A 23398-nucleotide genomic window follows, 5' to 3' on the forward strand; every position below is an offset into this window, starting at 1 on the left:
GAGATGTTTTCATGGTGTAGCTTACACATTTGAAATCACTGTCAGCATTGAAAAGTGAAAATATTTTACATTAAAAATATTAATTTCTGACATCTTGAAAAACTGGAAAATGTGGCAGCACTGGGCCAATAATTCCAGATGACAATGAGTAGCAGAGCTCAGAAGCAGCAGTCCCCTTGGGACTTACTGTCCAGTTTCCCACCGTCCCCATACTTCCCTTTGGTGCTCCAGGCATGGAGGGCCACTTACCATGTTCGTGCTAGTCTTTGTTTGTACACGACCTGTTCACTCACTTATATTAACTTCCTGGGTCCTCTCAGCACTTCAACTGAGATCTCTGATTTACATTGAACTACTTATTATTTCCAAAACACGCCTCCATGTTTGCCTTTATTCTACCCTCGGCATGGAATGCCACCCCATAGCCTACCTAGAAAATGTCTACCAATCCTTTATGACCCAACTGAAGCCTCATCTCTGCTCTGAAGTCTTCCTTAACTTATGCAAGCAGAGCTGGGGATTTCCTCCTTTGAAATCTTGCATTGAGGCCAATGCTACACCATTATCATTTACCTACTGGATGATAATTGTGCATTTATATGTCTGGTTCTGCTACTAAACTGTGTGTTCCTTGAGACCAGAGACTATGTCTTCCTTATTCTTGAATCGCCAGCTCTGAGCAAGGGGCCTGGCACACAGGAGACACTCAAATGCTTGTTGAATAAATTATGGAATGGCTGACTGAAGGGATGAAAAGGGAGTTATAAAGTGCTTATTCAACATTCCAGTATTCATGGGCTTCCCTGGTGGCTCAGACAGTAAAGAATCCGCCTGCAGTGCAGAAACCTGGGTTCGATCCCTGGGTTGGGAAGATCCCCTGGAGGAGGGCATGGCAATCCCACTCCAGTATTCTTGCCTGGAGAATCCACATGGACAGAAGAGGCTGGCAGGTTACAGTTCATGAGGTCACAAAGAGTCAGACACAACTGAGTGACTAAGCACAGCACTGCACACTCAATATAGATACTGCCCCTTGATGGGGACCAGAGGCAAATTGGGTGGTACCAGAGCAATTCTAGATTCCCTGAAGTCAATCTCATTTGGCATCAACTGTTTGGTACTGAGCCTGCCACATTCTAAGTGCTCATGGACGAAAAGAATGGAGCTCATCTGACCAAGAAGAGTGACACCTAAACTTTAGTTTGGAGTTGGTGTTCCAGGGGCCACCTCACATCACTCTGGTTTAGAATCCTGCCTCCAGCACATCCCAGCTCTGGGACCCTGAACAAATGACTTAATCTTTCTGAGGTTCAACATCCAGACCAGAAAAAAAAATAAAATCATAATACCACATCATCACAGAGTAGGTATGAGGTGTAAACAAGATATCTCTAGGTCAAGTGACATGTTGCAGACAGTTAAAATGTTGGACCCTTTGTTGGTCTAGGTTAGTAAGGAGCATGTGCATGTGTAAGAATGAGTGGGTATGGTATATAACACATAGGACTGTGCAGATGCGATGTGTGTTCCTATCCAGCTCCGATTCCATGGGCTACTTCAAGAGAAGATTAGGACACATCCTCTGAAAGGAAAAATTCTATTACAGGATGGTTAACAAGACCTCCAAAGAGACAGAGAAGTTCAGTTCCTCCATCAAAGGCTGCTCAGAGGCACAACGGAGCTCTGCCCCACCCACATCCCCATTTCCTAGTGCCCACAACACCCATACATATGAGTGCTACACTCAACCCATTTTGGCTGCCAATTTGGATGTTTCCTCATCTCTTTAATGAAAATGATAACAACTGCTTGGAGGGCTGGGTGGGATTGTTAATGAGACTGGACACCTGAAGCACTTAACTTGGGGTTAGTATACAAAGCAGATGCTTAGTAATCCTTAAGCCATTTCCCTTCTGTGGGGCCACAGGACTGCAGACTAACCAAAAAAAATTATGAAAGAGAGAGGGACACTGAGGACATGTCATGTTGTACACTGAAAGGGGTGGACATGAAAGTGACAAGGACAGGAGGAATTTTAATAGGACAACAATGAGATGGGGTCAAGGGGTTGAGAATGATTGAAAAAAAATGCATGTGTGGGTCCTGAATATCCACAACAACTCCACACAGGATTCAGTCCACTGATATAACCAGCTCCCACCCAACCAAAATGGGTCATATTGTGCTTAACAGACCTTTCTGGCATTTCCTATAGACACCATATGGGGGCTACTGATTGGAAATGTAGCTGCCACTGAACTTTACTAAACTTGAAGTTGGAGATTTTTTGAGAGCTTTAAAAGGCATTTCATGGTGTATTTATAATCAATGAAAAATGAGAAGAAATTTAAATGTCTAACAAGTGGAGAATGGATAAATTGTGGTACAGCAATTATGTGGAAGCTCTAATACTCTGGCCACCTGACGCAGAGAACTGACTCACTGGAAAAGACCCTGATGCTGGGAAAGATTGAAGGCAGGAGGAGAAGGGGCTGACAAAGGATGAGATGGTTGGATGGCATCACAGACTCGATGGACATGGGTTTGAGCAAGCACCGGGAGTTGGTGATGGACAGGGAAGCCTGGTGTGCTGCAGTCTATGGGGTTGCAAAGAGTTGGACATGACTAAGTGACTGAATTGAACTATATGGGATAGTATACAGCAATAAAAATCAATAAATTGCAACCCATGTATCAGCATGGATAAATCTCAAAAGCATAATGATTTATAAAAAGAAATTTGCAGAAGAATATGCATGCACAATATGATGCCATTTATACAAAGTTTAAAAACATGCATAAAACAATATATATATTTATGGATCATATGTATGTGGTGGAAGTAAAAATATATGCATGGGAATTAGAGCCAATTTGGGATACTGACTTCCTCTAGGCCAGCATGGGGTGGGGCTCACAGCTGGATCTGTAATTAGCTGTTTCTTAGAAAAGATCTGAAGCAAATGTGGCAAAATGTTAAGACTTGACATTTTCCAGTCTACTTTGCTGTATAATTTTTAAAATCTGGAGCAATAAAGTGTTTCTGGCTGCCCCTGCTTTTATCCTTTTACACACACTTCTTTTGTTGAGGGCCAGATACATACCAAGATCATTTAAGCCTTCACACAACCTTTACCTCATTTTACAAAGGAGGCACTTGAGGCTCAGACAGGTGAAATGGTTTGCCCAAAGAAAAGAAGTATGATTAGGTCCTAGGTTCCCAAACCTCATTCCCATATCCTGCACCTGAAAGTATGAGTCCTGTGCTGCCAAAGCAAACTGGGATTCTTTGAGCTTTCTGGTGGTCTGGCTTCTTAAATGGGATTGATTAGCATTTCTCAACCCTCGACCTTGTGGCAGAAGGCAATTCATGTCCAGCACCTCCCAGCCATCCACCTAGTGACAGAAGGTGGCCTAGGTAAGCCTTTTTTCCTTGATGACACTAGTAGAGATTGAGTGAAAACCCTCTTGGCATCGGGCTGTCCAGAGAGTTGGCTGGATGAGGTACTCTCCGCTTTGCAATCTTGGTATCTCTCACTGCTTACCGAGAACTTGGTGAGAGGCCTGGGGAAGCATCTTCTGCCACCACTGGGGATACCAGTAGGGATCGAGTGGGAGGCCCACAGGCATCTGGCCTAGGGAAGAGCTTTCTTCCTTCACAGGCCTGGTGTCTCCTACCCCCACACAGCAGTATCAGTCTTGGAGAACTGCATTCTACTTCCATGTGGAGCACCAATAAGGTGAACAAAAATACCAGAATAGTAGTGTAAGGGCTCTAAAAACTAAATTGTCATTGGAACCATGGCACACAGAGGTAGGCCAGGACCTACCTGTTAAACCTAAATAGAATGACTTCCTGCTAAAATACAAGATTGAAATAAGATCTAGTCTCCTAACATAATATTCAAAATGTCCAGGATGCATTAAAAAATTCTTATCATACCAAAAACTGGGAAAATCACAACATGAGTGAGAAAAGACAATCAGCATATGCTAACACCAGGATGAATCAGATGTTGGCATTACAAAGCAAGGATTTTAAAGTAGCCATCATAAAGTGCTTCAACAAATACTATTTAATTTTTTTAAATATGAAATTTCAACCAAAGTAACAAAAAATACAAAAAGAACCCAAAGTAAATTATAGCACTTAAAAATACAATAATAAAAATGCACTGGTTAGGCTCAGTAGAAGAAATAATATGACAGAGGCAAGGATCTATGAACTTGAAGACAACAGCAGAAATTATACAATCTGACCAGCAGAGAGAAAATAGACTAAAAAGCATGAACAGAACATCAGAGACATGGGACAATGATAAAATATCTAAGATTTATATCATCAGAGCCCCAGACGGCAAACAGAAATAAAGGGTGAAAACTCCTCAAATTTAGTCAAAGACATAAGCCTACAGATTCAAGGTGAGCAAACCCAGATGGGATAAACTCAAAGAAATTCACACCAAGACAAGTCAAATAAACTTCTGAAAACTAAAGAAGAAGAAAAAGATCTTGAAAGCAGTTAGAGAAAAACAGTTACCCATGGTGCAAAAACAATCCAACTGACAGTAGAGTTTTCATCAGAAACCATGGAGTTAAAAAAAATGTAGCACATTTTTTCAAGTGCTAAAAGAAAAGAGCTGTCAACCTAGAATCCTATGTCCAATGAAAGTATCTTTCAGCAATGGAGGGGAAATCAAAACATCTCAGAGAAAGAAAAACTAAGAGAATTTGTTGTCAGGAGGCCTACCCTGAAAGAACAGCTAAACGAAAGTCTTTAAAGTCTTTAAAGGAAATGATTAAAGAAGGAATTTTGGAACATCAGGAAGGAAACGTAGAGTAAGTGAAAATATGGGTAAATGTTGAACTTTCTTATCTTAAATTTTCTAAATTATGGTTTATGGTTGAAACAAATTATAATACTGTCTGATATAGTTCTAAATGAATCTAGAGGAAATAGTTAAGATAATTATAAATGGAGGCTAAAAAGGATATAAAGGGAGGTAAGATTACTATATGCTTTTGAACTGTGGTGTTGGAGAAGACTCTTGAGAGTCCCTTGGACTGCAAGGATATCCAGCTAGTCCATTCTGAAGGAGATCAGCCCTGGGCTTTCTTTGGAAGGAATGATGCTAAAGCTGAAATTCCAGTACTTTGGCCACCTCATGAGAAGAGTTGACTCATTGGAAAAGACCCTGATGCTGGGAGGGATTGGAGGCAGGAGGAGAAGGGGACAACAGAGGATGAGATGGCTGGATGGCATCACTGACTTGATGGACGTGAGTCTGAGTGAACTCCGGGAGTTGGTGATGGACAGGGAGGCCTGGCGTGCTGCAGTTCATGGGGTCGCAAAGAGTCGGACACGACTGAGCGACTGAACTGAACTGAAGATTACTATATACTTCACTTGAACTAGTAAAATGACAATATCAGCAACTATGAAAAGATCTATATCTTATGAGATATCTATCTATATAGATATCTCTATCTCTATCTATAAATGCCTTCAGCAATGTTATACAAAGAGATACACTCAAAGACATTTAGATACATCAGAATGGAATTCTAAAAAATGTTCAAGTAACCCACATGAAGACACAAAAAGGAAATAGAAAACAAAAGATAAAGTGGCAGATTTAAACCCTAACATATTAATAATTATGTTAAATGTAAATGGCCTACATATTAAAGCTAAAATATAGAGATTAACAGAGTGGGCTAAAAAACATTATTCAACTATATGTTGTCCACAAGAAACTTGCTTTAAACATAACAATATAGGTAAGTTGAAAGTAAGAAGATGGAAAAAGATATGTCATGCAAACATTAATTTTAAAAATGCAAGACAGACTATATTGATATCAGATAAAGTAGACTTTAGAACAAAGAAAATTACTAGGGAAAAAGAAAGACATTACATAATGATGAACAGATAAATTTATCAGGAAGACAGCAATCCTAATTGTGAATGTATCAAGCAACAGAGCTGCAAAATACAAGAAGCAAAAACTAAAAGAGCTGAAAGGAGAACTAGATGAATCCACAGTTATAGTTGGGGACTTAAGCACTCCATTTGCAATAACTGAAAGAACTACTTGACAAAAGCAGAAGAATCCAGCAATCCATAGGATTTAATTGACATACATTGAACACTCCACCCAACAGGAGCAGAATACATATTTTTCCAAGAATTCATGAACATTCACTAAGGTAAACCATATCCTAGACTATATATATAAATAGATCCCAGTAAGTTAAAATACTTGAAATCATATTGAGTGTATTCTCTGACTATAATGGAATTAAACTACAAGTCGATAAAAAAAACCCAAACAAGAAAATCTCCACACACTTGGAAGTTAAACAACACACTTCTAAACAATCTGTGGGTCAAAAAAGGAAGTTTCAAAAGAATTTAAAAATACATTGAACTGAACAAAAATTAAAATATAACCTGTCAAAATTTGTAGGATACAACTACAGCAGTGCTTAGAGGGAAATTTGTGGCTTTAAATGCTTACCTTATAAAAGTGGAAAGGCCCCAGATTCATAATCTAAGTTCCTACTCCAAGAAAAGAGAAGAAAAAGAAAATAGGCCCAAAGTAAGAAGAATTGAGGAAATAATAAAGATAAGAGCAGAAATCAATGAAATTGGAAAATGAGAAAGCAATTGAGCAAAATCAAGGAAACAAAAAGCTGGTTCTTGAATGAAACAGGGATAATTGGCATAGATTTTGAAACCATTAGAAGAATAATAAATATTATAAAACAACTTTACACTCATAAATTCAACAACTTAGAAGAAATGGATCAATATCTCAAAACTACAAACTACCAAATTTCAATCAAGAAATGGATCATCTGAATAGTCCTATAATGATTTAAAATATTGAATTAAAAAAAATTATACATAATCTGTTACGGAAAACAGAAAAGGAGGGAACACTCCCCCAAATCATGTATGAGTTCAATATTACCCCAATACCAAACTAGACAAAGATAGGACAAAATGAAACCTACAGACCAATATCCTTCATGAATTGACACATGACACAAAAATGCTTAAGAAAGTATTAGCAACAGAACTCAGCAATACAGAAAGAGAGATGCCATGACAAAGTAGATGTTTTATTCTAATGGAGGTTGACTCCAGGAATGCAAGGGTTGTTCAATATTTGAAAAATGAGTGTAATCAACAGGCTAAGGAAGAAGAATCATGAACAAATCAATTGAAGCATAATAATTTGGCAAAATCCAATACCCATTCATGATAGAAATGCTCAGAAAACCAGGAAGAGAGAGAGAACTTCCTCAACTTAGTAAAGAACACTTCCCAAAAAATCTGCAGCTAACATTAAACATAATGGTGAAAGACTGACTGTTTTCCCCTGGAGATCAGGAACAGGGCAAGGGTGTCTGTTTTTACCACTCTTACTCAACACAGAAAAGACAATTACATTTCTATATACAAGCACTGACCATGTGGGAACCAAATTAAAAAACACATAATACCATTTACAAATGTTCCCAAAAAAGCAATATTTATGTATTGAACTTGCACAGGATCTCTATGCTGAAAATTACTAAACTACTTAGGAAAGAAATCAAAGACCTAAATAAATGGAGAAACAATACTATATTCATGGATTGGAAGACTCAACATAGTAAAGATAGCAATTCTTCCAAAATTGAAGGTATAGGTTTAATGAAATTCCTATAAAAATCCCACAAGATTCTTTTGTAGATATAGACAACTTTATTCTAAAATTTATGTGGAAAGGCAGTAGGCCCTAGAATAGCTAAAAATAATCTTGAAAAGAAGAGCAGAATGGGAGGACTCTGCTTATATTATATAGCTACACTAATCAAGAGTGAGTGTTACTGGTGGAGCAATACATACACAGATCAATGAAATGGAATAGAGAACTCAGAAATATGCCCAACTGATTTTTAAAAACTTTTTATTTTGTATTGGGGTATAGCCAGTTAGCAATGTTGTGATGGTTTCAGGTGAACAGTGAAGGGACTCTCAGCCATACGTATTTATGTATCCATTCTCCCCCAAACTCCCCTCCCACCCAGTCTGCCACATAACATTGAGCCAACTGATTTTTGACAAAAGTGAAATAGCAGTTCAATGGAGGAAAAAAAAACCCTGTCAAAAAAATGGCACTGAAAGAATTGACCTCCTCGGGGGGGGAAAAAAGAATCTCTAAATGGATGATGAATTAAATGTAAATATAAAAGTTTTAGGGAAAAAAGAGAAAATCTTTAGTACTGAGGGCGAGGTAAGGGGTTCTTGGATTTGACATCACAAGGACAAACCGTAAGAAGAAAATCTGATAAATTGAATCTCTTCAAAATTAAAATGTACGCTCTGTCAAAGCCCATGTGAAAAGGACAAAAAGAAAAGCTTCAGAGTGGGAGAAAGTATTTGTAAACCACATATCCAAGAAACTACAAATCTACATGCTAGAATACACAAAGCACTCTCAAAATTTAACAGTAAAAAAAGAACAATCCAATTAGAAAATAGACAGAAGCCATGAACAGACATTTCACTGAAGAGTATATATAGATGGCAAATAAACTATGAGAAGACGTTCAACATCATTAGCAATTAGAGAAATGTAAAGTAAGATCACAGTGAGATATCACACTTATCAGAATGGCTTAAAAAACAAAAGTGACCACATCAAATCCTGGTACTGCCACTAGGCAGAACACTCTTTGACATAAATTGTAGCAGTATTTGTTTGGATCTCTATCTTAAAGTAAAGAAAATAAAAGCAAAAACAAACAAATGGGACCTAATTAAACCTAAAAGCTTTTGCACAGCTACGGAAACCATCAACAAAACAAAAAGACAACCTACTGAATGGGAGAAAATATTTGCAAATGATATGGCCAATAAAGAGTTAATACCCAAAATATACAAACAGCTCATACAACTCAACATCAAAAAACCAAGCAAACTGATTTAAAAATGGGAAGAAGACCTGAATAAACATTTACCAAAGCAGGCACACAGATGGCCAACAGGCACTTGAAAAAGATGCTCAACATTGTTAATCATCAGAGAAATGAACATTAAAACCACAATGAGGATTTCCTTGGGGGTACAGTGTAAAAGAATCTGCCTGCCAATGCAGAGGACACAGGTTCAGTCCCCGGTCAAGGAAGATTCTACATGCCACGGAGCAACTGAGTCTGTGCACCACAACTACTGAGCCTGAGCTGTAGAGCCCATGAGCTGCAACTACTGAAGCCCGTGTGTCTAAGAGCCTGTGCTCCACAGCAAGAGAAGCCACCACGATGAGAAGCCCATGCACTGCAACCAAGAGTAGCCCCTGCTCCCGGCAACGAGAGAAAGCCTGCATGCAGCAATGAAGACCCAGCACAGTCAAAAATAAGTATCACCTCACACATGTCAGAATGGCTATCATCAAAAAGAACACAAATAACGAATGTTGGTGAGGATGTGGAGAAAAGGGAGCCCTCACACACTGTTGGTGGGAATGTAAATTGGTGCAGCCATTATAGAAAACAGTGTGGCAGTTTCTCAAAAACACAAAAGTAGAGTTACCAATATGACCCAGAAATTCCACTCCTGGCTATGTATCAGAAAAACGGAAAACACTAATTCAAAAAGGTATTTGTACTCCAACGTTCACAGTAGCATTACTTACAATAGCCAAGATATGGATGCAACCTAAGTGTCTATCAAGAAATGAACAGATAAAGAAGATGTTCTGCACACACACACACACACACACAATGAAATAGTACTCAGCCATAAAAAGAGTGAATTTTTCCATTTGCAACAACATGGATGGCCTTGGAGGGCATTATGCTAAAAGAAGTGAAATAAATAAGACAGAGAAAGACAAACATTGTATGATACCACTTATTTGTAGAATCTTAAAAGAACTATAGAATGTAGCAAAAACGAAATTCACAAATATAGAGAAAAAAGTAGTGGTTACTAGTGGGAGGAGGGAAGTAGAGAGGGACAGGATAGGAGTAGGGGATGAAGAGGTACAAACTAGTATGAAGAAAATAAATAACCTACAAGGACCTATAGTACAACACAGGGAATAGAGTCAATAATAACCATAAATGGAATATGACCTTTAAAAGTTGTGAATCACCATGTTGTACACCTGAAACTTATGTAATATTGTACATCAACTATACCTCAGTAAAAAATCCTCATAGGAAAAAAATTAAGCATGCAATTAACATACAACTTGGCAACTGCACTCTTGGGCATTTATCCCAGAGAAATGAATACTTATGTTCACAGATAAACCTGTTACATGAATGCTCATAGAAGTTTTACTCATACAGCCCCAGACTGGAAACAACACAGATGTCTTTTAACAGGTGAATGGTTAAATGAACTGGTACCTTCATACCATGGACTACTACTCTGCAATAAAAAGGAGCAGATTGTTGATAGATGTAACAACTTGCAAGGACCTCAAGAAAATGATGCTGAATGAAAAAAAAAAAAACAGTCTTGAAAGATTACATATGATATAAACTTATTTATATAATATTCTTGAAATAACAAAACCATATGGGTGGAGAATAGCATCTTGGTTGCCAGGGGCTAGTAATGAGGGAAGTGGCTAGTGGCTGTGTGAATATCGAGAGGTAGCACCAGGCAGATCCTTGTGGTGACCACCTCGATTAGTTCTGCACCTTGATTGTGGGGATGGTTTTGTTGTTCTTTAGTCACTAAGTCATGTCCGACTCTTTGCAACCCCATGGACTGTCACCTGCCAGGCCCCTCTGTCCATGTAATTTCCCAGGCAAGAATACTGGAGTGGGTTGCCATTTCCTTCTCCAGGGGACCTTCCTGACACAGGGATCAAACCTGAGTCTCCTGAATTGGCAGGCAGATTCTTTACTGCTGAGCCACCAAGGAAACATGTGGGGATGGTTACACATATGATAAAATTACATACACACACAATACATACACACCCTCACAGAGTACATGTAAAACTGGTGAAATCTGAATAAGGACTATGAATTGTACCAATATCAATTTTGACACTGTACTATAGTCATGTAAGATATCAACATCAGGGGAAACTGGGTAAAGAACCCCCTGTACATTTTTTTTTTTTTTTTGCGATTTGCTGAGAATTTATAATTATTTCAAAATAAAAAATTTTAAAGTGGGTTGGTGTATTACTTGATGTATTTATTTACTAAGATGTCAAAGCTGGGTTTTTTTGGAAGCAGTTCATAAGTCAGTACATCAGAAAGCAGGGAAAGGATGGAAACTAGCATTTGCTGGGGACATGCTCTGAGCCAGACAGTTCACCTATATAATCTTATTTAATTCTCAAGACATCCCTGGCAAAGTTGGCATTTTTTCTCATTTCAGATGAAGAAAATGAATCTTAGACTCAGGGCTTGTCCAAGTTAGTGGCTAATAATTTCTAACTGAAGCTAATAATTATTAAGTGCATATGTATGCTAAGTGCTATTCATGAATTATTTCATTTAATACTCAAAATAACTATGTAATGTATTATAGGTACTACTATTACTCCCATTTAACAGATGAGGGACCTGAAGCTCAGCTAGGTTAAATGACCTGCCCCAAATCATACAGCATGGAAGAGGTAGAATCAGGATCCAAGACAGACATGTATGATGTGCTTTTCCTCAACCTCAAGGCACTTTCCAAAGTCAAGTGGGGTAAGAAATTCAGATTCCAAGGCAGAAATGAACCCTCCTCGGTGTCCTCAATACATCCCATGAGTCTCTTACTCCAGTCCCTAGAACCGTTTATTGCATACATACCTCCAATGTCTGCCTCTCCCTCCAATGCTAAATTATGGAAACTCCTTGAGAGATAGAACCATGGTTTACTCATGTTCATGACTCTAGAATAGAGGCATAACTAATATCTGGTGCATGGATGAAAGAAGTGAGAGATCTCTTTAAATTCTGTGAATAATTCTCTCTCTCTTTTTTTACACTTTTTATTTTGTATTGGGGTATAGCCAATTAACAAACAATGTTGTGATAATTTCAAGTAAACAGCGAAGGGATACATATACATATAAGTACACATACATATACATGTATCCGTTCTCCCCCAAACCCCCTCCCATCCAGGCTGCCACATAACACTGAATAGAGTTCCATGTGCTATACTGCTGCTGCTGCTGCTAAGTCACTTCAGTCATGTCCGACTCTGTGCGACCCCATAGATGGCAGCCCACCAGGCTCCCCTGTCCCTGGGATTCTCCAGGCAAGAACACCGGAGTGGGTTGCCATTTCCTTCTCCAATGCATGAAAGTGAAAAGTGGAAGTGAAGTCGCTCAGTCGTGTCTGACTCTTAGCGACCCCATGGACTGCAGCCCACCAGGCTCCTCCGCCCATGGGATTTTCCAGGCAAGGGTACTGGAGTGGGGTGCCATTGCCTTCTCCTACAGTAGGTCCTTATTGGTTATCCATTTTAAATATAGCAGTGTGTAATTGTGCATCCCTAACTATCCCTTCCCCCAATTCTCCCCCCCTGGCAACCATAAGCTTGCTCCCTAAGGTTGTAAATCTGTTTCTGTTTTGTAAGTTATGAACAATTCTCTCTCTAGGGCTGCACCTGGGAGTATCTGAGAAACCATCTCCACCTGCATCACACCGGGTGGGCTGAGTAGACGTGTGGACCCCAGTTTTCTCTGATCCCACATCACAACCACTGGTGTGTTGGAGCAATTTACCCTGGCTCACCATAGCCAATTGTTATATTTTCAGAATTTTGTAAACCAATTTTTAAACCATTCACAGCTTGAAATCAGCCATGGTGGGAATATTTAGGCCATAAAAATTGGCAAATGCTACAAAGCAAGGCACTCTCCACAAACACCAGAACTGGTTGTTAAACATTTACCAGCGCACTGCTGATCCCAGACATTTGGCTGCAGTACTTAGGTGCAAGTAAATAAAGAACTCCCAGGTGGAAGGGGCAAAAATAAGCCTTCTAGGGTGCTGCAAATGTTCTTTATCTTGATCTGGCTTCTGGTTACACAAAGACGTACACATAGGTAAAAATCCATTGAGCTACACATTTACAACTAGCACACTGTTTGCACTTACTGTATGCATGTTTTGCTCAATAAAAAGGAACTCCCAGACTATGCAAAGAGCTGTAGATTGATCTAGATCTCCTGTTCCCTGCAGAGACCCTACTAATCAAGATGCACTGACGCTCCCAGGCATACTGATCTACGTGCATTATGGATGATGAGGCAGCTCAGTTCAGTGCATTATCTATTGCGCAGGATGGGGCAAAGGTGGTCCAGACAGCTGCTGGCATCGGGAATCCGAGTCCCTTCACGTCTTTTCTTCGTCACAGCTGCTGACATCTCTCACCTACGTTATTCGTAGCTGTGACTCGGGATGGTGCTGTTTGCTGATGGGCAGCATGACTCACTATCCAGCAGATCATTTTTCTAATTAAGTGGGGAGATGGACAGATATTTTCCCATACTTGGGCAGAAGCCTCATTTGCTTGTGTCTTTTTACTGCAATTACTCAGCTTTATATTGAAGGGGCGATTTTCTCCACTTTAAAAAAATAGTACATGAAACCTGCCCCTTCAGACAATGTGTGGGGAACATGGAAAGGAAATGAAGCACTTTTCCAAAATGCACCCTCATGAGAGAGAAGAAACAACCTTCACTGAGCTTCTTCCACAAAATTGCCATAGATGGGAATGCCCAGCTCCCTATTTTATCTTTAGGATGCTGGCTGGCGTTTAACCTTCCTGAAACGATTCCCATCCTCCTCCTGCTTTCTGGACTCCTCTCCCCTCAGCCACTCAACTGAACAACTTCCTTGGGGCAGCAGCTTTATTCTGTGAAGGAACGACAGGAGCTTGCAGGCAAATCCTGGGGTCTAGGAAGTGGGATGGGAGGTCTAGCTCAGTGATAGCCCTTCATGGAGATGCAGGAGCAACCATGGTGGAATTTGAAGGGTGGACAAGGATAAATTTGCACAGTGTCACTCTCATAGCCTCAAGAAATCAAATAACTAGTCCCCCTCTCTTCTAGGCTCAGAAATAGCTCCTCAGATAAACCCAATTCAAGCTCAAGTGCTCAAAGTGCATTGTAGACAGATACTGCTATGAGGATTTTTTTTAAGTAGAATGTTAGTAGCTCCTGGAAGTCCCACTCAGTCCCCCATGAGCTGAAGTCATGGAACTCACCAGTTGGCTCAGCCCCCTCTCATTTCTGCCTCCAACAGGGTAAGCAGCCCTGGCACTGGTCTCACTGCTCTTTCACTGCATTCATTGGGCCCTTGTACAACTTTCCAGTTATGAGTCCAGTCCTGAATCCCAAGCGTACTTGGACAGAATTACATTTCCTGCCTGGCTTTTGCCAGGCTCTTTCTCCTAGGGACTACTTCCTATAACACACACACACACACACACATACACACACACACACGTTTGCCTCTGCCATGCCTAAGTCTTCCACACCCAAAGACCACCCAAGAACCAGTATTCCCAACCCCACCCCTTCCTTAATAGCCTCAATAGTGGCTGCAATCCCAGCATGCCTCCTGCCCAAATTATGACAACTCGCTTAAATCACAAAGAACAAAGTCCTCAGATGCTCTTGGTAAATCCAACTGATCCTTGGCCCACATATGATGCTAAAGGCTTGACCAGGGGCCTAGCTTTACCTCTAATGTCCAGAAAGGTCCCACACTGCCCCTTCTGTCCAGAAACAGTTCAGTTGAACTGTGTCCCTGCTGGTTTCTGACGTTCAAAGTCTTTTCCAGTGGTTGAGGTCATGTTTGGGGCCCAGCTGCAAGTTTCCTTCACAAGAGACTGCTGTCAGATGAGATATACCCACTCTACTGCCAACAGTGTCAGCACTTATCATACCCTCATCAGGTTACCTGAGTGCACGAGAAGCTGGTGCCTCTTTCTCTCTCAAAGGGGCTGGGAGTGGGGTGAGGAAAGGGAGGAGCAGAGAGGTAGAGAAGGAGGTCAGATAGGAGGATCAGCTGCCATGTTGGGTTACTGGCTCCCCTCACCAGCAGTGGCCACCGCTAGTCATTTAACAGATATTTGTTGAATAAAACCATAAAGAAATGCATGGATTAGATCTAAAATGTAAAAGAAAAGCATTCTTTAGCTCACAGATATATCAAGCTCTCCTTGAATCGCTATCACCAGCCCAGTTTGCCTTCCATACCTCTTTCTTTACACTTCTCCCTTTCAGCTAAGCAGCATTAAGTCCTTTTCTCTGAGGTCCTAAAAAACTAATAGCCTTGCTTTTAGTTTTCCACAAAATGGAAAACAAGCCCGAGAAGAACTTGCATGGCTCTTGGCCACCGCATATGCAACTTGAGCCGACTGAACCCTGTTTGCTCATCTGGGAGGTTATACACCAGTGTGTCATGGACAAACAGACTGATGGCTGGGGCCGGAAATATTTCCATCTGCCTTTCTCATGGGGTTCCTAGCTCCCCTCTGGCCTCAATTCCTCCTCCAGCAGCAAAGCCAACACTCCACATTCCCAAACTCCCACTCTTCGGGGTTTGGGTAGGCAGTTCACAAGGGTGCTGGTAGGCCAGGCTGCACAGACCAGGCCTCTGAGCTTACAGACTCCCAAATACAGAGCCCCTTGTGGAATCAACCAGAGGGCTGTGCTCATGGCCCATCTGCCTCAGTTACCAAGGTTCTTGGAGGTCCTGGCAGGTCCTGCTCCCACCTCCCACCAGGTCAATGTCAGACATTCCCAGACCTCACTGACAGGGCAAAAGTTAAAATATCCAGACTACATACCTAGTCATTCCAGCAACTTGCCCAGCAGTCCTCCAGAATGTGTGCTTGGGAGCTGGAGGAGGGATAAAATGAGAGGACAAGGCTGCTGGGGAAAGCCCTCGGCTCTGTAACCTTCTGGCCAAGTGAACTGAATTTCTAGACTAAGGCCGGAGGAGGGACAAGCAAAGGAGAGAAAGGAAAGGAGGCAGGACCAAAGCTAACCCCTTCTTTTTTCTTCCTAAACTCAATCCAGATTTGCCTTCTGAGGGCTGCCTGAAACTGATCCTTGAGGCTCTGACTCAGCCTTTCTTAAAGACATAGTCTCCACTATGCGGGGGTGGGGGGCAAATCTCACCTGGCCCAAATATGTCCCAGGACAAAAGATAGGGGGAAGGCAACACAGTGCAAAACCCCAAATGCCCCACACCTCCACTCTTGATCTAGACCCACAACTGGAGATTCCCTCAGAGCAGCCGACTTAAGACCTCTGCTGGGTGACTCTGCTAGCTAGAGTCACTGGGCTGGTCTCTTGAAGTCTGTAAGTGAGTGTGGGAAAAAGAGCACTGGAACATGAGTCCCATCTCTCACTACTTCCTGTGTCACCACGATCAAGTCACTCTCCTCCTCTCAGCCGTGGTTTCCCTTCTTGACACATAAAAAGCTAATAGTGGCAGCCCTCCCAAGCTCCCAGCTTGCTGCTGTCTCTTCTTACAGTGGAAGGCAGCACCCTGAGGTGCTTAGGGTCCTGGCATCTGACCCTCAGCAGCCTGTGCTGTTCCAGCTCAGAGATACTTACAAGGATCAGAGTTGGGACTTTTTTGCTGGGTTGGGTAGGGGTGGAATCCGGGTGTGAGCTGGTGAGTGGATAGATAGGGAGCCATTTTGTGTGTGTGCCAGGGGAGGAGAAGGAACAGCCTATCTTCCGTGTTCTCTGCAATTCAGGGGTGCAGAAAGTGGCTATGAGCACATCCTGATCTTCCCCTTGCCTCCATATTTCTCACTTCCTCTGTAGGAAAACCACCTAGGCCATCAGCTTGGCAAGGTCTGGGGGCCAGGCTCTGGGCCTGGTGGCTCTTTCTTACTGCAGACTCCAGCTCCTCTTCTTCCCTAAAGCTGCCTGCCTGCTCTCCACACCTAGGCTTGTGTTCCTTTTCAGTCTGTCTGCAGAGTGGGGCACTGTCTTCAAGCTCCCCCCTCCTTTTTCACCCCGAAGAACAGCACACAGCCTCATTTCCTTTTGAGGCCATGGTTCTCAGCTGTCTGTACATAAGAATTTCTTGAAGAGCTTTAGAAAAAAGGCTCATACTCAAGCTTCACCCCTGGAGTCAGATTCCATCAGTCTGGGGCATCCTGGGCACCACTGGTGTAAAAACTCGGGAGGTGATTCTAATGTGCCATCAGAGGTACAAGCCATGGCTTTGAGGGTTCCTGCTGCTTAAGATATCAGGGAATCAGAGGAAGGGTGACCAGCTAACAGGTATAGGAAAAGAGAAAATGTTGGCACCTCCCAAAGTTATTCCAGAAGCAGTTCTTCCCTGCATGCATCACTCTCTCAGGAGAAAATAATGCCAGTGGCTCACACCATCATGCCAGACAATGTTAAGTGCTTTGTTACCTCACCCAATCCTCATTACCACCATTGTTTTTTTTCAGTTGCTCAGTTGTGTCAGACTCTTTGCGACCCCATGGACTGCAGCAAGCTGGGCCTCCCTGTCCCGCACCATCTCCCAAAGTTTGCCCAAGTTCATGTCCATTGCATTGGTGCTCCACGGGAGGAGGGAATGGAAAACAATCCCAGCACACTTGCCATGAGAACCTCATGAACTGTGTAAAAAGACATGACCATCATAGGAGGTATCATTCTTATTCTCATTTTGCAGTTGAGGAAACTGTGGCATTGAGAGGTGAAGCAATTGGTTCAAGAGTGGGATTTGAACTCAGGCATGTGGCCATCAGCCATTATGCCACATCCCTCTTGCTGTCAAGCTTCAGATCTGGTACTGTTCTCAAGACGCTCCCCTCCTCCCTGGAAGGGCCTTCATCCCACAACCCAGGTCTGGAGATGCACTGGGGCTGAAAAAGTATGCTACCTTCTATGCATAAAAAGCTGTCCTTTATCCTGGGGAGGTCATCTGTATTTGAGGAAACTGCATGTGAGGTCTGACACTCACATTCCAGGAAGACACACAGCTGCAGTGTTTAAAAAATAGACTCTGGTCAGACAGACCTGGATGCACAGTCCAGCTTGGCCACATACTTGATGGTGACTGTACACTATACTCTCCTCCTCAGTAGCCCTGGTCTCCTTGTGTATCAAGTGGGATAATCACACAGTTTCTGGGGTCATGGAGCTGCAATAAAAGTACATGGGCAAAGTGTCTGGCATAGAGGGGTGCTCAGTATGCATGCTTCCCAACTCTCCAGCCTGCCCTTTATTGGAGGAGCCTTCTAGGGTATGTGGCAAAGCCCTTTAGCAGTCTACAGACCCTTTTGCAGGAAAAAAAATGCCTTTAAATATATTAAATAATGGAGAAGGAAATGATAACCTACTCCAGTATTCTTGCCTAGAGAATCCTGTGGATGGAGGAGCCTGGTGGGCTGCTGTCTGTAGGATCACACAGAGTCGGACATGACTGAAGCATCTTAGCATGCATGCATGCATTGGAGAAGGAAATGGCAACCCACTCCATTGTTCTTGCCTGGAGAATCCCAGGGGCCGAGGAGCCTGGTGGGCTGCCGTCTATGGGGTCACACAGAGTCAGACACGACTGAAGTGACTTAGCAGCAACAGCAGCATATTGAAAAACTACTTAGGATTACAAAGGAAACATTATTGTATACAGAAATACAATTTACAGTCTACTCATATGTGCTTCTTGATGAACAGATTCAATGTAACAAGATCTAGCAACAGGTCTAATACTAACAAACTTTTGAGATAGTAAAAAAAAAATGATTTTTTGAGATACCTGTGATAACTGTGATGTGATATGGAAAAAGGCTGTAACTCTACTGTTGACAGTCCCAAATGTGGCTGATAGCACTGTGGTTTACTGCACTGGAGACAGGTCTGCCCCCTCTTCTACTCAATAGCTGTGTGATCTGGGCCACCCTACTTAGCTTCTCTGTGCCTGTCTCCTCACCTGTAAAACTGGAGTTGCTGTGAGGATGCAATGAATGGATAAGTACATGTAAAGTGCTTAGAGCCAGGGCTAGGACACAGCAGAGGCTCTTTAAGTTATCTACAAGTTAAGTTAACTCTTTTTGTTATCTACAAATGGGCTTCTATAGATCAGGGTGGTGCAGAGTTCATTAACCCAACCCCCAGGGCAAAGTCCTACCTCCAGCTAAGCTCCCCTACTATGCAAAGATGACTCCAACACCACTTGTGCTGCTTTGCCATTTGTATTCCTCTGGGACTTGGGATCTTTAAATATCTTCTTTAAAACACTGCCAAAGCCAGGTCTTCTGAGGCCAAGAAACAAGCTCCTTTTCAAGGACTGCCCTCCCTGGGGCTTTGCCTCAGGACAGCCTCCAAGTCCTCTCCACGTAGCCCCACTTGCCCTCCAACTCCCCCTCCCTCAACCTCTGATGCCCAAGGCGCTGCAGTTACTGGCTCTGCCATGGCTTCAAGCTTCCCACTTAAGAGTCTAGAATTTGCCTCTAAACTTTTAACAAGCTCAAGGGTAATTTGGAAACTGGTAGCAATCCCTAACTTATTGTTGTCATTATGAGTCAAGGAGGGGGTCTGTGAAGATCAAAATCATCCCTTCAGTGTACAGATGTGGCAACTGAGACCCAGAAAGAAACAAAGACTTGCTGAAGCCCATATGGCAGTTTGCTAGCAACTCTGGGCTTGTGACCCAAGATTCCTCTTACTCTGTTCTCCTTGGTTGAAGCAAAATTTCCATCTTCTTAGACCTCCCCCTTCTTCTTCCTCTCCATCATCTGGCCAGTTCACACTTCTCATCAGTTCCATTTCATCATAAATATGGTGCCAATCCATTAGCCCCTCTCCATATCCCTGCCCCTGCCCTGGTCAGACCCTCTCGCCCTTCACTCCTCACCTGCCTCCCCAACCATGGCCCACTCTGCTGCTTGAAACTTCTTACTCTGTGCCTCTGCTCCTATCGCATGCCACAGATGTCAAGAACTCGAAGGAAGCTTATGGTTCTTGAATCTAACTCCTCACACACCATCCCACTCCACATCCTGCCATGTCAGAGAGGAAGCCTCCAAGGTTGTGCTAGGTGAATGGAGCCCTCCAAGGTCTGACAGCAAGCAAGAGGGAGAGCTGGCACCCAAACTCAGGTCACAAGGTCATCAAATCTGCATTCTAGAAAGAATTGACTTTACTACTACTATTCCCATGACATCACCCATGTCTCAGAATTACATCCCAAATCCTATTGTTTCAGGTAACAACTGGAAAGCTTGTTTTGGTCAGGACCATGATTGCTAGTTCCCCTTCTACATGCTCATTTTGGAAGATGTGGACAATACTCCATATCTTTCTCCCATTTTCCCCCAGATCCTCTAAGGTAGGCCTCCAGTAGCCACCAGCCCAAATTGCCTCCTGATCTGTCTCAAGCATGGGTAGGCCCTGCCTGCTCACCAACCATTTCACAAATACTTCTACAGGCTTGGGCTCAAAATCAGTTTGCTAGTCTCATGTTTGTGAACTCCCCCATTGCCCTGAATCTCCTAGAATATATTAGACTGTGTCTGCCTCCCCTCTGCTGCACTAGCACCTGGTACCAGGCCTAGCATAGAATGGAGATTCAATTTCTGAGAAATGAATGAATGAATGAAGGAAAATGCTAATATTGCAAGAGGGATAGAGAGGAACAAGACAAAGACAACCCTGCCCTCTGGGAGTTTAGAATTTACTTATGAATATAAAATATATATGTGAATACAGAACCAGGTTGCCATATCTGACTTTCCCTGCAGTCCAAGCAGGAGCCTGGGACACTGTAATAATATCAGTGTAATAATGTAATAATTATTTATATGAAGTGTAATTATTTATATCAGTGTAATGTAATAATATCATATATGAAACGAGTCGCCAGTCCAGGTTCAATCCACGATACTGGATGCTTGGGGCTGGTGCACTGGGACGACCCAGAGGGATGGTATGGGGAGGGAGGAGGGAGGAGGGTTCAGGATGGGGAACACATGTATACCTGTGGCGGATTCATTTCGATATTTGGCAAAACCAATACAATATTGTAAAGTTTAAAAATAAAATGAAATTAAAAAAAATAATAAGGCTGCAATGTAAAAGCAGTTGGGTGCAAGAGCATGGCAGGGCAGGTCATGGAGGCAGCATCTTGTATCCAAGTGCACATCGAGCTAAGCAGCAGACTGTAACAGGCCTGGGGTGTGTGTGTGGGGGGTGGTGTTGGGAAAACCAGATTAGGTTTCCAGGAACTAGAGACACCATGTTAGTAAAAGTATGTTCAGAGTGGAGAGGAAAGATTCTGGATATATTTCTTCAAGGCCTGGTGTGTACCTGCAGAGGCTTATCAGTAAACTGGAGAGCGATGGGACCAGAGACAGGAGGAAGCCTGGGGATAGATGAGAAGTGTGAATGAGAAAAGAAGCAGTGAGAAAGGGAAGACAAAACCAGGCAAAAATGGCTAAGGAACCAATTCCATCTTGTGAATGAAGCTGATGCTATCGCCACTGAAATGGGAAAGTCATTGAGGAGTGGGAAGAATGGGAGTGTAGCTTGAAGTCTTCTCACTCTTAAACTTCATGCATTCACTCACTAAGCATTTACTCAATACCCCAGGACATAGCTCTTGACTCCATATGTTTGTGTGTGTGTCTACATATTCTAACTCTAGGGAATGCTGGAGGCCTCTCCTGACCCTTCACCTTCAGGTAGGACAAGAGACTGAAAAAAAGGCATAAAGATCTTTGCTACTCAAAGTGTGGCCCATGGAGCAGCTGCATCACTATTACTTGGGAACTTGTTTGAAAATGAAGAATTTCAGGTTCTACCCCAGATCTTCTGAAACAGAGTTTGCACTTTCCTTCTTAAACTTTAATATACAAACCATCTCCTAGAGAGCTTGTTATCTATGTCACTGGCCCATAGAGTAGCAAGGAACTAGACACAACTAAGGGGCCAGTGTGCCGGGGATGAAACTTTTAATGGGAGGGACCAAGGGAAATTGATCTGGTTTGGGTGCCATCCCTTCCTCTTGGTCATTGTCAGACCTTAGCAGGCTCCATTTCCCTAGTGTGGCTTTAGCGTCTTCCTCTTTGACACAGCAGGATGTGGAGTGGGGTGGTGTATGAGGAGTTGGACTCGTGAGGAGCAAGTCAGGGTTACAGGTTTATTTGTGGGGTCCCCTTCACACAGGTAGGGAAGCAGCACCAAGCAGCACCTCCTCAAGCTCCCCAGTGCTGTCTCTGGTCTGGACCAAAGGAGGCCTGGTGGCGCCCATGTAATCTTGCCTAACTCTAGCCAAACTCCAGGCAGGGTGAGAAGGCATCACATTGGTTCAGGTCCAAATCTCTGCCTCAGAAGGAAAAGTTCTTTGAACAGTATGATCTCTGAGGACTTAGCATGATGGTCTACATCTGGCTAAAGAATTGGAGTTTTTGGGGTCCCAGCCAACATTCTTTCCATCAGAGACACAAGTAATGACATACAGGGTATGAGAGAACTGTCCCCAGATCTCCCCATGCTTTCACTGGGAATGTAAACTCACATGACACCATCTGTGACAATGTGTTGTATGATCTCACGTGTGTATATTTTAATGAAGGCATAATATATCTTCAAGTAACTACATCAGGTAGGTGAAGGATGGGTGGTTTTTACTTTCTTGTGTACTTTTTTGTTTTGCCCACAATTAACTGTTATTAATAATTTAAAAAATATGAAATTAACAAAGGTTTTATTTTAAAAAAGCAATTGAACACAAAGAAAAATCATGGCAATACACAAATAAGTGCTGACTTTTATGGTGTAGATGACTCATTATATGAGGATTTGAGCGAAACTTCCAAAGTGAAAGAGCAAGGGGATGAGAAAGGGTGCCTAAGATCATGAAATTATACTCCGGTGGTGCTACCGGTAAAGAACCCACCTGTCAATACAGGAGGCGGAAGAGATGCAGGTTCGATCCCTGGGTCAGAAATATCCCCCAGAGAAGGAAATGGCAACCCACTCCAGTATTCTTGTCTGGAAAATCCCAGGGACAGAGGAAACTGGTGGGCTACAGTCCATGGGGTCGCAAAGAGTCAGACATGACTGAAGCAACTTAACACACTTAGCACAAGATCACCAAGTCTTTAGTCAAAGATGGGCCCACTCAAAAGTCCAAACCTGAATTTCTTGAACTGCAAAGATGCCCAGGTCTTAACCTGGGTAACTGGCTTCATTTTTAGAGTCAGAGAATCTGAGAACTTGAAGAATCTGAGAGATTACAAGGCCAACTATATCTTTTTTCTTACAGGAGGGAACTGAGGACAGGAGGGATTGTGAGGACTGTAGGCTCTGTATCTTGGCACACATTCTTCTCTGCCTGTATCTTCTGGGTGCCTAGCTAACACCCACTCTTCCTCAAGACTTGG

General features: G+C 42.5%; 1 protein-coding gene across 1 annotated transcript in view; it reads right to left on the bottom strand.

Moving 5' to 3' along the window:
* The window catches only part of NHSL2 (NHS like 2), a 155299-nt gene extending 134496 nt beyond the window's left edge, over positions 1 to 20803 (bottom strand). The window contains exon 1 of the mRNA XM_070783883.1: positions 15824 to 20803. The gene's annotated coding sequence lies outside the window, so the exon portion shown is untranslated. The remainder of the gene's footprint in view (positions 1 to 15823) is intronic.
* Positions 20804 to 23398: the final 2595 nt, after the last annotated feature.

The sequence above is a fragment of the Bos indicus genome, chromosome X, assembly GCF_029378745.1.
Source record: "Bos indicus isolate NIAB-ARS_2022 breed Sahiwal x Tharparkar chromosome X, NIAB-ARS_B.indTharparkar_mat_pri_1.0, whole genome shotgun sequence".
In the NCBI taxonomy this organism is placed as follows: Eukaryota; Metazoa; Chordata; class Mammalia; order Artiodactyla; family Bovidae; genus Bos; species Bos indicus.